Genomic DNA, 7,064 nt, shown 5'->3' on the forward strand with positions numbered 1-7,064 from the left:
CGCTCACCCTCCAGAAGAATGTTCTCCGAACATTTGGGTCCACGCAGCTCCCCTTGTCTTTCTGAATCGCCTCGCACAGTGCGTCCGACAAAACACTTTTCGCTGCACTCAACACCACTGCATAACACCATATGCCTCCGCTGTCAATACTGGCGTCTCCAGGGGCAGCACTGATCTTCTTTTACAGATAAACATGAAACTCAGCACCCAAGCCTCTCCTTTCTAGTCCAAACTGGACGAAATAAATTTACCACAGTTACAAAGGAGCTCCCACTTCTAGCACGATCACGGCACAGACAAAAATATAGATAACGAAAGGGAGTAGGGCAGGTTCTGCATGCGCTCTGCATGCTCTCCTGTGAAGGTGTTACTTAATGACAGAAAGGTTTAGCTACCAACTCCGACAACTTAACACATAAGCACATAGCAATGTTATGAGCTGCGGCATTACACAATTCTAACCAGTTCACAACTCCGCTCTGTTTACGCCATTAGTCCGACTTAGCTTTCCGATTTCGCAGCGGATATCGGCCTTCATGAGTCATACTAAGTAAGTCTGTGCCCCTTTGTCTGCTTTGGGACTCGCGAGGGCTCGTGGCAGGAGCCTCTCCTGGCGTTATCTGCGCGGCAACCTCGCGCGCTTCTTCTTCTAGCAATGCATGAAGTAAATCCGGTGGCATTCCGGCCGTCACCTCGGGCGCCTGCCGAACAAATGCAGGAGAGGGCGTTTCTTGCGAACTATCTGCGCGCTCCGCTTCACTTCTGTCCCCATCAAAATCCGCGCTTTCCCTTTCCTCATTTCGTGAATACTGAACCGGTGCCGACTTGAGGCGATTTGCGTGTATCCTTATCAAACGCCGGTTCACGTCTCGGACTCTGAAGTTTACCGGAGAAAGCTTCTCGACAACCTCGCACGGTCCTCTCCACTTCGTCTGGAACTTACGAGCTAGCCCAATCTGCCTTTGGCAGTTTTCAATGTACACGCTGTCCCCCACATTAAACGGCGCGTCTCTAGCACTGCGATCGTGCACCTCCTTCCTGCGCTTCGCCGCTTTCTTTAAGGACTCCTTTGCTATGTCCCTCGCCACTTGCAAGCGCGATTCTAGCTCAACCTTATAGTCGTCCAGTGAAGCGTATGGGACACGACGGGGGCCCTCTGGCACTTCACTAGGCTGGTCCGGGTCTCGGCCGTAGAGAAGAAAGAATGGCGATTCGCCCGTGCTCTCGTGTGCTGCGGAATTGTAGGCAAACATTGCATACGGGAGCCACAAATCCCAGTCCCGCTGGTCGCGCGAAACAAAATGCGACAGGAACCCGGCCACGGTTTGGTTCAGTCGCTCCACCGCGCCGTTGCAAGCCGGATGGTACGGTGTTGTCTGCTTCTTAGCGATCTTAAGCAGCTCGCAAACTCTCCTCATTAGCTGCGACACGAAGTTCGTTCCCCGATCTGTCAAGAGTTGCCTCGGGGGTCCATGTCGGAGCACGATCTGTTCGACAAATGCTCTTGCAACCGTGTCTGCCTTCTGATCTGGGAGTGCTACCGCTTCCGCGTATTTTGAAAGGTGATCGACAAATACTAAAATGTACTTGTTTCCGGAAGTGGTCGTGGGCAATGGGCCCATTATGTCCATACCTGTCCGCTCGAAGGGAGCCGAAACCTCAGGGAACGGCTGAATTGGAGCTCGTCTTCGTCCCTTGGGTGTTTTTCTTTCGAGACAGGAATGACACTTCGCACAGTAGTCTCTAACATCCTGTCGCATGCCACTCCAAAAGTACAAACGCTCCACACGCCTGCGTGTCTTCGCTACGCCAAAATGACCGGCGCATGGCGCATCGTGAAACGCGCGAAGAACCCTTTCTGTCCACGACCGAGGTATGACGACTCTCTCCCAAGCGGTTTTCTCTGGTCTCCCTTTCCTGGTTGGCCTCGTGCGCCGACACAGGGTGCCGTCTTTGTCAATGAAATAACCTAGCTGTTCGGGGTGAGACGGTGCGCCCTCTAAGCTTTCGATTATTCGCTTCAGGTCAGGATCTTTGCACTGCTCTGTGCGTAATTCGGCGGGGTCGACTACGGGGACAAACTCATCTATAGCTGCCACGGCAGCTGTGCGGCTGAGTGCATCAGCATTCAGATGTGTCTTTCCTGACTTGTGCTCAACTTCAAAGCAGTATTCCTGCAGGTGTAGATTCCATCTAGCGAGTCGCGAGCTAGGGTCCCTGACACTCATCACCCATTTCAGAGGATGGCAGTCTGTGACTAGCTTGAATTTGCGGCCGTAAAGGTAGCATCTGAAGTGCTTTACTGCCCAGACAACGGCGAGGCACTCCCTTTCCGTAGCTCCGTACTTTTGCTCTGTGGGGCTCAGCTGTCGGCTAGCAAAAGCAACGGGATGTTCTTTGCCCTCGATAACCTGAGATAGCACGGCACCAACTGCGAACTTTGACGCATCTGTGGCCATAACGAAGGGCAAATTAAAATCCGGGTGGCGCAACAGCGGTGCACTCATTAGCTTCCTTTTCAGGGCCCCAAAAGCATTCTCCGCGTTTTCGTCCCAGCGAAAGGCGACATTTTTGGCTGTTAAGGCGGTGAGCGGCTTAGCGAGCTTGGCGAACTCCTCTATGTGCCTTCGGTAGTAACCGATCAGGCCGAGAAACTGCCGGACCTGGCGGACGCTAGTCGGGGATGGAAAATCCGAGACACACCTTAGTTTCTCAGGGTCCGGTCGCACGCCGTCAGCTGAAACAACGTGCCCGAGGTACTTCACCTCGTTTTTGAGGAATTGGCACTTAGAGGGCTTCAGCTTGAGACCCGCTGCTCTTAGTCGCACCAAAACCTGCTCAATATCGCGCAAATGGTTATCAAAACTGTCACTGTATATGATAATGTCATCCATATACACGAAGCACAGCCTCCCCAGAAGACCTGCCAGGATAACATCAGCGGTTCTCTGCCAGACAGCAGGGCTGTTGGCCAGACCCATCGGCATTCTTTTCCATTCATAGTGCCCTGAGGGCGTGTTGAATGCCGTTTTCCCGGCATCTGCCGGATCCATTGCTATCTGCCAGAATCCCGCCGCCATGTCCACTACCGTGAAGTACCTGGCAGAGCCCAGCTGAGAAAGCGTCTCCTGTATATTGGGGATGGGGTATGGATCGATGCGAGTTACGGCATTTAGTTTGCGGTAGTCCACTACCAATCGATACGAGCCATCTGGCTTTTCCACCAATAGTGCTGGTGCTCCCCAGGGTGACTTTGAGTGTTCGACAATGCCGCGATCAATCAGGTCCTGCACCTGCCGCTCCATCTCCTCACGTTGGGAGTAAGGAATCCTGTACGCACGCTGGTAAACGGGCGATGAAGTGCCGGTTTCTATCCTGTGCTTTATAACGCCACAGCAGCCCAAATCCAGGTTGGACGCGGCGAATACCTCCGAGTAGTCGTTCAGCAAACCAGCCAGAGCCTCCCTCTCCCTGGATTTTACGTGAGAAAGATCGAACGACACCTTTGGAGCAGCCGAAGAACTAGCATGCTCTACAGTTGCGAGTACCGTATCGGTGGGCTCACGTTGCTCTATCGCAGAGGTGAAGAAAGCCAATGTTTTGTTCTTGGGAAGGCTCAGTGGCTGCTGGCTACAGTTAACCACCCGTAGGGGCACTCTGTGGGCCTCATTAACTGTCACGAGGCACGCGGCTGCCTTCAGGCCATTGCTGAGAGAGTCGACCGGCTCAAGCACTCCCACGGCGCCGCTCTCTACATCTGAAGGCACAAACGCGTACAAAATGTGCTCCGACCAAGGAAGGACGACCGCCTCCTCGACCAGCCGGACGGCAACCCGCGAATATACCTTCTCCAATGATCCCACTGTTTGACGGGTGTCAATATCGGTAATGCGAATCTCAGCCCCTCTCCTGTTCAAAAACGGAACTTTTGAGCCGCCCGCATTAACCTCTTCCTCAGAGAATGAGACTACTACCTTCCCTTTTCTCAAAAAATCCTGCCCTAATATACCTGACACTCCGTTTGGCAGAGACACCGTGTCCGGGCATACGTAGCAGGGGTGCTCCAATGCAATTCCGCCGAGAGAGAAGTGTAACCGGTAGAGTCCACTTATGCCAAGAGGATCCCCCGTTATGCCTACAAATTTGGTTGTCATACCACCAGACGCTTCCAACACCTCGCGGTCCCCTTTCCTTCGAAGCGTGTTAAAACTGCTCTCCTTAAGCAATGTCACCTTTGACCCCGTATCTATCAACAATTCCATACAACAACCATTTAACTTGCAACGCACAACAGGGCATGCCTCGTCGGCCACACAAACTACCACCACCTCATCATCTACTGCTCCCTCCCCACGCTCCTCAGGCTGGGGAGGACTAACTAGTTTTTTGTCTCGGTATCTGGAGCCCCGCTGTCGGCTTGCTTAGGGCGTGTCTCGCCTGCTTCTCTTTGTGGCTCCCCACGGCGCACGTTTTGGCAGAACCTGGCGATGTGTCCGCGACCCTGGCAAGCGAAGCATACGATTTCTTCAAAATCTCGCATACCGCGCCTGTAGCTTTGTGGCGGTCTCCGGTTTCCAGCGAATGGGCGCTGTTGAGCGCGCGCTTCAACCTGGCATTCTACCTGCTGAGATAGCAGCTGTTCTAAGCGATCTAACCGCTCTGTCAAGAGAGCAACCTCAGGGTTGGGCACCGCTCTCTCTATGACGCGTACTCTCGCTGCGGCTGTCGTTAACGCCTCATTTTGTTCCTCATCCAATGCGGCCTCCACGGCTTGGTCGAAATTGCTCGGCTTGCGCGAGAGCACGAACCGGCGCACGGGGTCTTGCAGACCAGCCACAAACAAAGCGGTCATTTCCTCTTTAAGTATATCCTCCGCGTATTTCTTCTTAAGCTGGTCTCCTTCCTCCTCCCTGCTTAACGTATCGCGCGCTAAGCGCTGAAGCCGCGACGCAAACGTTCGCACGTCCTCCCCTACCATCTGTCCGGCGTCACGGAACCTCTGTACTCGCACGTGACGTGGTTCAGTGTCAAAATGCTCAAACGCGAGCTTCTTAAATTCCGCAAATGATTTTGTGGATTTTACTTTTTCGTCTCGCCATGCAAAATCATGAGCAGCTCCTGCCATCTTACACCTCGCCATTCCCAGCATTTGAGCATCGGACCATCCCCCCATTTTCCCAATCTCTTCTAGCATGGAAAAGAAATCGCAGATTGGAACCCCTGTCTTATCTCCCGTAAACGTCGGAATGACGCTTCCTAATGCCAGCATGCTTGCTCCGAGCGACTGCTGTGGAGTGGGAGCTCCCTCAGATACAGTCATTTTTTTTTTCAAGCCCTCCAGTGCCTCAAGCCTCTCAAATGGGGGTAAAAGTCCCACAATCAGTCCCGTGATTCCCTTTTGATTACAATTTTGAAGTCATGAATGTCACAGCATTCAGAGGACATTTGCTTTTGAGACCCCACTTCTGACACCAGTGTGATGACCCCCATAATGCGCAGGTCCACACGGGACGGAGAGGCAAAGAGACACCGTATGGCTCAGTTTAAACAAACAGGTATATTCAATAATTACACATGATTAAGGTTATACATCAGAGGCTGGGGCGTCCGAGCTTACGTGCCGACGACTTCATGGGGGCGATGGAGTGGCTCCGGAGTTGGGCTCGAGCGGTTGCTGGCAGAAGCTGCACGCCGTCGGGCTTCGGCGCTGAAGGCCCTCTTCGCTAACGATGTCGTCCTGAGCGTGTATGCAGTAGAATTTCAATAGTCGTCCGTTTCTTCGAGGATGGCTCACAAACCCTTCCTCTAGTGTCGTTCGGCTTGGAAGATGAACAGGAGGCGAGCTTGTAGATGATGACAGCAGAGCATAATTTTACAACAGAAGAAACTTTGCACTACTTTACTCATCGACCGGGCAGGTTAGTGCCTAAGTAGCATCACATTACATGCTAAGCATGGAGCCCCAGCTCAGACTGGACTGCATCCGTTTACATGTGCTTTTAAGCACTTGATTAATAAGGACTAAGGGCGGTCATTTCCAGTGGCCCGCCCAAAGCATCAATTCTCCAATCCAAAATAACATGCGAGATGGGGACCACCCCTTTGGGTTGGGCTTAGCCTCGAACCCAGAGTCTGTTAACAATACAAACTAAATAAACAACAAAAACGCCACCACTCTCTCTCAAGTGAGAGTATACACAGGCTCTCTCTTCGGAGCTAATTCACTAGCGCCTGTCCTTCCACATTCTTGGCGAGTACTGCCTGTCCGCCATGACAGGTGTCCGTCGCGGCCCTTCTGGGAAGCTGTGGGTGCCTTCCCGGCGATAGCCCACGACAAAGGGGGGGGAGGGAAAGAATGTCGTCTTCCCGGTAGCGCATAGCGTCGGCTGTGGTACGGCGCGCTCTGGCCCGCTGACAGCTCCCTTGTCCTGGAATGTAACCGGAAATTGGGGAGGATAAAGCCTGTTTCCCCGGGGCGGCGGCGGGTCCGGTTTTTCTGGTCGTCACTCAAAGAGCATGGCTGGGTAATTGATGATGCCGCTGTCACGGGTCTCCGTCTACGCCGCGCCGTCGAACGTGGATCCTCGTAGCACACACGGAATGTCACAGCTTCATCAACGAGGAGGCCGGATGCGGGGCGTGGTATCATGAAAAGTCCTCGCCAGGAAGCGCTCGCTTAATTTTTCTGTCGCCCAGTGGGCCCCTGGTGTTACTGGAAGCCGGTTTAGAACAAAGCTTCTGTGCACTGCTGCTCTGCTTCGGTTATTCGAAACAACAATCCCGACGGAAAGTCGTCAATCCAGCACCGCTAGGTAGACATCTTGTACATTTTCCAATTTATTTATTCTATTCTTCAAAGTGAGGACCATAAAGGCTGTTGCAGGTAGGTGTAGTGGTGGCTTCTGATTAAAACGGATCGAACTGTAAAATAATTTGTAAATCGCCTGTGGCTAAAGGTGTCATCTTTGTAAAGAATATACAGCCCAAAGGGTTTGCTTCCAAGCCGTGTAGCAGGGCTCTCTAGCACATTTGACAGTCCTGCGCTTGGGAGGGTTTAGGACACA

Source organism: Amblyomma americanum, chromosome 9 (assembly GCF_052857255.1).
Source record: "Amblyomma americanum isolate KBUSLIRL-KWMA chromosome 9, ASM5285725v1, whole genome shotgun sequence".
In the NCBI taxonomy this organism is placed as follows: domain Eukaryota; kingdom Metazoa; phylum Arthropoda; class Arachnida; order Ixodida; family Ixodidae; genus Amblyomma; species Amblyomma americanum.